The sequence below is a fragment of the Channa argus genome, chromosome 1, assembly GCF_033026475.1.
Source record: "Channa argus isolate prfri chromosome 1, Channa argus male v1.0, whole genome shotgun sequence".
In the NCBI taxonomy this organism is placed as follows: domain Eukaryota; kingdom Metazoa; phylum Chordata; class Actinopteri; order Anabantiformes; family Channidae; genus Channa; species Channa argus.
The window spans coordinates 49,378,490-49,389,273 of NC_090197.1; the positions used below are offsets into that span (position 1 = coordinate 49,378,490).

General features: G+C 42.0%; 1 long non-coding RNA gene across 1 annotated transcript; it reads right to left on the reverse strand.

Annotated features, from left to right (window-relative positions):
• Window positions 1–3,505: 3,505 nt before the first annotated feature.
• On the reverse strand, window positions 3,506–10,286 carry LOC137102785 (uncharacterized). Its single transcript, XR_010911272.1, has 3 exons — window positions 9,136–10,286; window positions 4,869–5,002; window positions 3,506–3,824 (listed from the first exon to the last, which is right to left on the reverse strand). It is a non-coding gene; the product is annotated as an uncharacterized lncRNA (long non-coding RNA).
• Window positions 10,287–10,784: the final 498 nt, after the last annotated feature.

Genomic DNA, 10,784 nt, shown 5'->3' on the forward strand with positions numbered 1-10,784 from the left:
TGGGTGACGGGGTGGCCGTTGCTCAGCTGGTAGATTGGATGCCAACTGACCATAGGGCCGGAGGTTCACACCCCGCTGTTCACGGCCGCATGTCCCTGCGCAAGACACTCGACCCTCAACAGTCCATCTCCATCCCCAGCTGTGCAGTGCGGTATAGAAATTGGGGAGGGCTGTGTCAGGAAGGCCATCTGGTCTAAGAGCTGTGACAAATGACGTGCTTTGGCGTCCCTGAACTCACAGGATAGACTGAAGGGAAACATTTTCTTTTTTTTAAAAGTCAGTTTTGTGAGTCAGATTTTTAAAAAAGAAGACAGGTTTGTGTGTTTGTTTACATTGTGCAGTCAACTGAGCACATGTAATGCAAAAAAAAAACCAACCGCATCTGTGTTTGGCACAGACTTCAGCATGGTTGTAATTGGCTGCAACAGTCCCTACGTTTAGTCCCTACGGAAGGAGAGAAATAAATAGAAAGAACAACAGAGAGAAAAAAACAAAACAAGATAGAGAGAGACAGATGGAAAGGGGAAAGATTCTGGCAGACAGACTTTTATTGTATATGATGCAAAGCAACTTGGCTCTTTAGCGCACTGACCTTTTGTGCAGTACTTGTGAACATAAATGCACTTTTCCTCCCTGATCCCTCGTTTTGCAGACAACTCTCAGCTGGTCTGGCCCACAGCACTGCTGCCTCTTAAAGTAAATAAGCCACTGATATAATTCAGTCTTATCACCATAAACTCTCTTCCATTCAGCCCCAACAACATCCCCCTACCTCCACAAATACACCATCCAAACACCACCTCCCTCCCCTGTTGATAAGTCCTTTTCACGACGCGAATAGAAACCCGACATGCGGTGGAAACCTGACATTATCCTGACTTTTTTAGGAGCGGATGCATGTGTGAACGAAAATGTCTGAACAAATTGCTCTCGACATTATCCGGATTACGTCATACGAGGCCCCTGGTGCAATGTCCGTATTATGCATGAGAGTGTGCGCGTGTGACACACTGCTGTGTGCTGAATCGTTTGGGGGATTCAATCCGATCAAGTAAGCATGTTAATGATGTTTGTATCACTCAGCTGCCACTGTAATCGAGTGATTTTTAATAATTGCGCGGCTGTGATGTGCTCCGGACTCCGGACAATGTCCGAGGCTGGATTCTCCTGACAACGTCTGGAGTTCATGTCTGAAACAGGCTTTAGAGTGTTTTACATTAAGAAAAGGCCCTTTTGTGATTTAACCCCACTCAGTTGTGGAACACTAACGGCCGAGGTACCACTTTTTTTTCTTTTTGAGAACGAAATATTACAATTTAAGCCGAGGCTGATAGTGAAAAAAGGTGCAATAGCCTAATATCTGCTGATGTGATGCTGCTCACTGATGAGAGGAGACACCAAATATTTTGGTGTAATCAATGTTGGTATGTCAGCAGTTGAATACAAGTTTCCTTCACAGTGATGAACACAGAGTTATCCGGCTTAAATATGAAGTCTTAATGTTGACTGTCTCCTTTATTGTCTGTCACCCAAAACATGCGGACGTTTGTGTATTTTGTGCCATTTTATAAGGAGCGTTTAAGGTTTATACCCTGTTGTTAATGATTAGATAATAGAAATGAAGTTATGAATTAACAGTTTAAAATACTCCAGTTTCCTCCCACAGTCCATTGACATGCATGTTAGGTTTATTAGTGACCCAAAATTGCCTGTTGGTGTGGATGTGAGTGATAGATTGACTGTCTGTGTATGTTCAGGGTGGACCCCACCTCTCACACAACAATAGCTGGGATAGGGTCCAGCCCCCCCCCCCCCCCCCATGACTGTGAACAGGATAATGGATGGATGGACGAATACTAGAATAAAGTGACCTCTCCCCTCCCCAGCTGTGCAGTGCCGGTCCAGGTCCAGTAGAAATTGGGGAGGGTTGCATCTGGAAGGGCATCCGGCGTAAAAACTGTGCCAAATCAACACGCGGACAATGATACAGTGTGGCGACCGTGAACTCTCGGCATAAGCCGGTCGCATCAGACATTCTCTTGGTTTTATTTATTCTAAGATATTTCTAAATATATTTGTAAATAATACTTGGATGGATTAACAAGTTAAGGATTAGTTCATACCGTATTAAAATTCTATCAAAAAAATCTGAAACTAAGCTTTTCTGAACAGTTTACCATGTGCACAATAAACATGCAATAATAAATGATGCAGTGTTGGTGATTTATTTTAATTCTGTAGCCTTTAATTCAGTTGTTTATGAAATGTCGTTTGGCTCATCATTTATAAACGCTTCAACTCTTGCATCTTGCTGAGATCAAACCAAGAGAGTTGTGTCACCTGCTGACCAGCTGCGGCTCAGGCCTCCCTGGAGGAACACTGAGAAGGAACATTCGGTCCGTTGAAGTATCGAAATAACAAAATATGTAAACTAACACTGAACTAATTTTGGGAGTGATATTTGAGTATCTATACATGTGTCAATTCTCATTGACAATAGGCAAGCAGAGGGCACAACACTTCTCAAATAAAACATGGAAAACAAAATCAAAATGCTGCATCTTTGTGAGGATTGTATCAATCACTATAAAGTTAAATAGGGTGAGATGAAATGAACAGTCTCTTGTTTGTATGGTCCATATGAAGCTGGACATGGTTAACTTAACGGTTGGTCATTCACGGTGCTTTTACCAGAGATGCCCCGAGTCATTCGGGAAGATCAGTATCAACGCCAATCAGGGCAAGTTTTAAAGGGTCATTATCAGTTAAAACAAACGCGGTCAAAACTCCGATGCTTTCCGTACTGCAGCCTGATGTGTTTAGTCTCAACCTCCTGGAGTTGCTCTCTTTCAGCTTTCTGAAAACTGACTGACCGATGAGTTCACACATTAAGGTTGACAAAATGCTGATGCTATTTACGGTGAGCAGATGGCAGTGTGAGTAATGTCCAGCTAGCAGCTTCTCGTTTTAACCACCGATTCAGTATTTACTGGTTAAAATGACAAACAGCTGTTTCATTCACTAATGGAATCTGAGACTAACTTGTTAGTTAAAGTGTTTAGTGTTTGTACCTTTTTACGGAAAGATGATCCACTCTTTTACACCACTGACCGACCTGTGATAGTGATAGTATAGTTAAAGAAAATCCAACTTAAATCTGTAGGACCCCACTATGCTACCAGCTATTAGTTTCTTTAATATGATCTCAATAATTTCAACGTAGAAATGTATTATTATTATGGTAACCATAACCAACCGAAGGCAGCTCTTGATTTAAAAAAAAATAAGTCAGCTTTTTCAGGTTTTGTCCAAATGAAAAAAATAAATAATTCGTGGATTTTTAAATGTTTTTAAACACAGATGAACAAGCTGTTTCCATTTTCTTCTTTTTAGCCTTTATGCTAAGCTAACATACTGTTTTAAGTTTAACTCTGGAGGCAAAAACAAATGATCTTGTTACATAAGAGATTAAACAATTTATTTTAATAAATACAATTTTCTCCTGTGTAAACGTTAATAATGAATTCAGAATGTCCACTCTGGTAAAAGAAAATGATTCAGTGATGCCCATATCCTCAAAAACACTGTATCATCTTGGTATCTGAAAGCAGGTTTCCAACACCGGGCTCTATTTCATCCATATAATTAAGGTCAGATCTTATCGTCATCTCCCCCCCTACTTTTTTCTCCTTCCTCACGATCACTCCAACTCTCTTTCATCTCCCTTCCAGAAGAATGCCCGTTTGTCCTTCGCCCTCTCCAGACAGGGCTCACGGTGGTTACGTTTGTGTGCATGATGAAAATACTTCGGTGGATGAAGAAGCCTGGTTTAAAAAAAAAATGTGTGCATGTGAATTCCTGTGATACGTCTGATTCCTTTCAAAGTGTTTGAAAGTTAATGGGTTAACTGCTGGAGTTCATTTCAAGCGCTCTAAACATTAGTATGTGCTCTTATGGACCCATTTGTGTTTCCATAGACTTATTTTGACAGGTTTAAATTTCAGGAATCATTCCCTCAGCTCCTCTGTGATAAAAAGAAAAATATTTGGGCTTAAAGGGATTCTATTGATAGCCCAGAGGGTTGAGTGAGTGAAATAACGAGAGACCATGAGAAAGTGAGAGACACTGTGTGTTATGTGTGTGTAGTTTACTTCCTCTGTCTGATGTTCATTTAACTCTGCTGTTTACTCAGTCAACTACAGGAAAAAAAAAAAAAAAAAAACAGTGCTAAGTACTTCTTTCCATGTCAGGAGCAAATTGGACAGTTTGTGTGCGACTCTCACAACACTGTAACTGTAAGTCTGTGGACTAGTGGCTTGAAAAGACAGGTTCTGTTTGAGACTCTGAACACATGAACGCACCCTCTCAACTTCCCACCTTCTGCTTTTTATTGGATAGCAAACACAGTGTGTGTGTGTGTGTGTGTGTGTGTGTGTGTGTGTGTGTGTGTGTGTGTGTGTGTGTGTGTGTGTGTGTGTGTGTGTGTGTGTGTGTGTGATGTGGATATCAGGTAGGCTCTGTGTCTCCCATGTGGAGGGGAGGTGGACTGGATGTTTGGATGGAGGGAGTGCTGATGGAGAGACTAAAGAAGGGTATGGGTGGAGGTTTGGGTGGAAGGTAGTGGGGGTGGTGGTTGCAAAAGAAAAATAAGAAACAGCTGGCTGCTTTGAGTTCAGGGGACAGAAGGAGAGATTCCGTTACTGAGCAAAGCGTTGCATGGACTGCAGTGCAGTAGTATTGTACTTGCATGGACTTATACTCATTGCCTTGTCATGCATTTAATTTGTTTTCTTTTTAAACCTACTCTTTAAACCCATTTACATCTATTTGTGTCCTACAAAACACAAGATCTTCACTGCAGTTCTCACAGTTTAAACTCATCTGAGGTCACGTCTCCCAGCGAAGCTGTTGCAACTTTTCTTCTGGTAAACTATGTGTCCAAGGATTCAGGCCTCCACCCAGCAATTAAACACCTTCCCTAGAGGGTCTAGCAATACGGGACCTGGCAAGAAAAAAGTTACCGATGTCAGTCACAGGCTTGATTTAACTCACTACTAAATAGCAAAGCGGTTTAAACTCCGCAAAAGGAGTAGAACTATGTATAACTTCTGCACATTAATTGTTGAATTGAAGTGATTAACATTTAGTTTATGGTCTGTGTCAAGTTACTTGAAATAGTTATGAATGACTCACTACACATCAGTCACCGAGTGTAAACACTGAATATAAAATGAGTCACAGTAAGTTGATGGAAGCTTTGGAAGATTTAGGCTTGATTTGAATAATGCAGACTGCCTAAGCCTTATTTCTTTTATGAACACATTTATTATTTAAAAGCAATGAGGACTGTGGCTTTGGGCTGATCACTTGTAGACTTGTGGAAAGGATCTATATAGCTAATATGAACAGGATGGACAATTACAGCCAGCAAAACCTCCGAGTGTTGTTTTAAGACGGACTTGAAAAATAGTGAAGCTGTCCTTTTATTCCTAACATCTGGGAACGTGGTGACGTCACTTAAAAGAAGTCAGATCACGAAGGAAACGCAAACAGATGGTAATTAAGTAATTGGAGATTCTAACCAAATTTTTCATTTCACTTTCACTTGTACCTCCAGACAAGGTTTATTTAATCAGGTTTACTGGTTAAACAGTTGTTTATTTCACAGCCCGTTAGATCATCTGGTCATTTCTTCCGCTGTTGTCAAGCTTTGTAGCAATATTGCCTTGCTCCCAGACCCCAGCAATTACTTTGTGAGTACAACGTTATCGTGAATTATCGAAATGATGACAGAAGCAATAAAAACAAGACTCGGAACATCCAATGTCGGCCAGTTGCCAAGATCTTTTTAAGCCAACGCTGGCCCAAATCAAAAGCATTTTACTATAACTTGACTCATTTTGGGATGTGAACACTCACATGTGACCATATTTCCATTTTGATTATACTTAATTTGATTAATTTTAGAAGGTGGAAGGCTGTGAACACATGGAAAAATGCAGAAAAATCACACAGCTGCAAATGAAATATCAATGTTTTCGCACTCCATGACTCATCTTGTGACAGCCCTGAGGACCGTGAACCGTACACCGAGAGCCGCATGTTGGTGGATGGAGCAAGTAGCCGTAGGACGGAGGAAATAAATGGTTGTGTTGTGAGGTTCTTGGATTGAGAGCAGGGACAGAGAATTGTGGGTCGACCCCTCACCCTGCACAAATCATAGAGGAGTGTGAGTTTGGTCCATTAGTGGCCAGTTTGTGGACATAACTCAGGGTTCAGCCTCCCCAGCCCACCTACTCCCACCTCTTATTTTTACTCCTCCACAACATACCCCTTCACCCCCCCCACCCATCAGGAATCTGCCCCACACTCAACCCTATAATTTAGGTGAAACATTCAGCGGCTGTTATTTTTATTGAATTCAGAATAACATTGGGGAGATTACTGCTAAATGCAGGCGACTGGAGCTCGTGGCTCTGTTGCGGGAGCCGCTCTAGGGCCAGTGGGATGCTGAGACTCAGTGCCAGGGTGGGAGGTGGGGAAGTCATTGGCTGGGTTCTACTCAGCACAGGGGAGAAAACACAGTGCAACAATCATCATTTATAGATAGCTTGACGCTCTCTGGGGCCTGGGCAGACGAGGCCAGGTTTAAAGGCAGCTAGCAGGCTAGTGGCCACTAATAAAGACACTGTAGTACGCAGATGTGTGTGTACTTCTGCATAAGTGAAGAACATACCTATCCAAGTCTATGAGAAGGCATAAATAATTGATTTTGCATGTTAGTGGGTCTACTTTTATGTGCATCTGTCATTGTATTGTATTGCATTAAAGCTCTTTACTGCAGCATGACAACGCTCATGACTCAAACCTTCGCTATCCGAGTCTGTATCTCTTCTTCCATGAAGTTTCACGGAATCATGTTGACTAACGGTTGTGTTTTTGATGCTGTTGCTAAGTGACAGGTCTATGATTAGCAATCACAAATGGAGGCCCATGTGGATCTTTTTAAGACCGACCCAGTGATGTCAAACCCAAGGCTGTTATTCAACCTTCCTCTCAGTCCAAAGTGTGTCAACATGTAAAGTTCTGTAATTTTAAGGGTCTATTTCAAATGGCTTAACATAGTGTTTTCTGTGCTTAAACGATGCTTAGCTGCTGAATTTTACAAGAAGTCGCGGGGAACGTCTGTACCTCCTCAGAAAGCCTAAAATGGTGAGTCTTTATTCGAGACAAGTTGAGCTAGTATGTGGTGCAAAAGTGCTACAAGTGTTAATCGGAAATCATTACCTCACTAGACTCCTGGATGCTGCGTATGCCATGTTTCACATCGATTTTTGGAAATGTACACTCTGGTTCTCATCCTCAGCCTTCTCTCTTGCAACATTAAAAATGAAATATACACTTGTACATCACATTTCTAGTACTTGTGTGAAACAACCAATATGGGTTCCCCCCTGCCTATATAGCTAAACTAATCTTTCCTGTGATTAGCTCCATAGTTAACGCATAACAGTGGTAGTGATCTGTTCTTCCAACTTTAGAAAAGAAATTGAAAAAGTTTTTTTTCAATGTGCTAAGTTGTTTCTTTAATGATTTTCTGCAGAAGACTGTTAGCTCTAATTAAGAAGGAAAAAAAACAACAGGATCTGTACAACTTCATTTTCTAGTTCTTTTCATTGGTGGAATGTGTTTCCTAAGTAAACAAATTATCCTGACATTTACAGCGCAGAGTAGCATACGTGCAACAGTGAAAATACAGCGATGGAGTGTGGAACAATCTCCATATGTCTACTACACTTTTACTGCTCTGGTCAGTGTAACTGCACGGTGTAGTCAAGTCTGGCCCGCTCTGTGTATTTTACCCCTCCGGTCTGGAAGTCTGAACCTCTGGGGTTCCACTAAATGTTCTCACGTTCCTCATCTCACACACACATACACACACGCACACACACAGTCATGCACTCTGAGGCAGCAGTTGCCAGTGGTGCTCAGAGAGCAGGTTTGGTTACAGCTTTTCATGAACCATGGTGGTGACACAGCAGACACTTGACTCCTCCACTGACGGTAGTTTGAAGCCAAAATGGCCTCCTCCGCCTACCCACCACATGCCTTAGTCCCAGACACAACACAGCTTTTGACCTGTTAGCCGGATTTGACTTTCTCACACTTTAAGCCACATTATTGTGTATGTAGGTCTGTGACTTTGTCAAACTGGCCCTTGGTTCCCAGGACCACCGGACCACCTGACATACTACAGCTGTCTTTAGTGTAACCTCCTGGTTGATAGTGACTAATCCTCCTGTAATGATACTCACACACCAACACTGTGGTCCGTCTTACACGGCCTCTTAACGACCTGACACTGAATTGTCAACAAAATACATGTACACTTATATTTACCATTTTGTAATACACGCATGTAAAAGAAGAAGTCAAATTCCAAGCCAGATTCATTTTTGGAGGTTTCCATCTGGTTGGTCGAGGCTTCCTGAATTTCAAATTACACATCCACCCATAAACAAGGGGACAGTCACCCTACAGGAAATGTTGCTATTGTTCTGTTGTGCCAGTTAATTTGGCTGCATCTCATTTCTTGTTTTTACTGGCAGACGAAAAGATATAATTTGTCATGTTCCAATACGGCAACAAATGCTGTATTTATACACTTATTATTAAATCCAGTTTTCCATTGTTCCATGAATCACAACAGGTCCTTTATTTATGTGATAAATGCACTTGCGTCACACATTGCAAAGTGATTTCAAAGAGTCATAATTAAACAAAATTATAAGGCGATTATGACATGCAAATTTTCTTGGCCCTTGGTTCCTAAGATATAGCTTGGTTCTTTCATGGACATAAATGGTGACTTACAGAGAATTTATGGACAGACCCAGAAAGACTTTCATATGATTTCTAGGTTTCTATGCTAAGCTAAGCTAACATGTTTTCTGGTGCATCAAATTTATGAATTTGAAATTGGTACTGATATTGTCATCCAAGTCTCAAACCCAATACCAACAGACTTCCGGATCCACTGTGAATCATCTCGTATTCCTGTAAATTCTTCTGCATCCTGTCACCAAGAAAAAGGGCATCTTTCACGTTTTTAGAGATTTTTGAAAAATTCTTTACCAGTCGGTAACTGCTGCTCTTCTCTTTCTGTGCCCCTTCCAATGGCCTGGTGTTGTATAGCTGCGTGACCTCTGCCCCCTCGTCGACACGGAGTGTTGTTGATGTAGAGGGTGCATAGCAGCCCATGGCAGCTTGTCAACAATTGCCAATAAAGCAGCTCTGTCATTTACTCGGACCGCTGCTGCCAAAAATAAGCAGAATAGAGTTAAACTGGTCCTTGGCAAAGAGAAGCGTCTGATTCCTGATTGCGCCTCAGCCAAGAACATCTCTCCCCTGCCTCTAGTGTACACAAACACACACACACACAAACACACACACACACACACACACACTAGCTCTGTCGCTCCTGACTCGTTGTTTTTGTATGCGTGCTTGTGTTCACTCAGACCTAACATGTGCTGTGGCTCATCAAGCCAGAACATGGAAACTGTGAGTGGCTGCAGATGTTGGGACGGGAAGGAGGTTTTTTTTTTTTTCTTGGTTTTAACATGCTTCCTCGCACTCCGCTCCACAAGACGCCTCCCCAGATCTGCATCTTATCCCACAATCACTGAGGATTAGAGGAGGATCTCATAGTCTACATAGCTCTTATACTGTCCATCACCTTCTGTCTCTATACAGTGAGCTCCTGGGTTATGGCTTGGAACTCTATCTGAAGTTAGTTTTGGCAGTGCTACGAAATTCTGCAAAACAGAAAGCACAAAACAGAGTAAGGCTCATTTTGGAAGACAATTTGTGTTCAGAAGGTCGTAATTTAAAATCCAAAATTGTTGCTAAAATGATCAACTTACTGCGTTGTTTTTGGCATAGCGTGAAAGTAATCTGACTCCCATCCTGACTAGGGATAAACTGAGAGACACTACAAGACAGGGAAGGGAGAATTCCTCAAATGTGAGTGGGCGAACGAGACAGACAGTGCCATCCATTGATAATGAAATTAACCGGCACTCATGCTATCAGCCATCATGACTAATCCGGAAATGTCACAGCGGCCACCCGCAATATCCCCGTGGTAATCGTGTCGGCATACCGGATGGACCATTCGATGAGCTTCGGTACTGGACACAGGGTTATTCACCAGACGAGACGTATGGGAGAAAAATCCTTGACCTTGGAAACTATACATTAAGCCTGCAGTGTTAGCAATCTCTCACCATTATTGTCACACTCGCAGGGATTCTCACACATCCCCCCCCACCCCCCCCCCCCCTCCCCATGCACACCTGTCTGTGTGCGTAAGTAATGCAATGGTCCAGTTCAGGGTTTGCGAGTGGCTTTACCTTTTTATTGACCGAGCAGTTGTTGTGTCTGAATTCATGTGAAATCTCTCTGAATAAATCATCAGCCTCATTCTTGGGTTTGTTTTCCCTGAGCTGCAGCTCCAAATTTATTTTGGATGTACCGACTGCAAGCACTGTGGGGCCAAACTTCTGCAAAAATATTCTGTGATATACGCAGTCATGGGAAGGCCTGTGCTGAGGCTCCAGTTTCCTGTCATTTCCTGTCAGTGTTTGCCATTAAAAGCTTGTTTAAGCTATTATATTTTATTCAGGTACAGGCACACTATGAAAAACCCAAATGGATAATATCCATAAATGGCCTTATGAAAGCAAACAATGGATTATTATCCTGCTCTAGAAATCATAAGA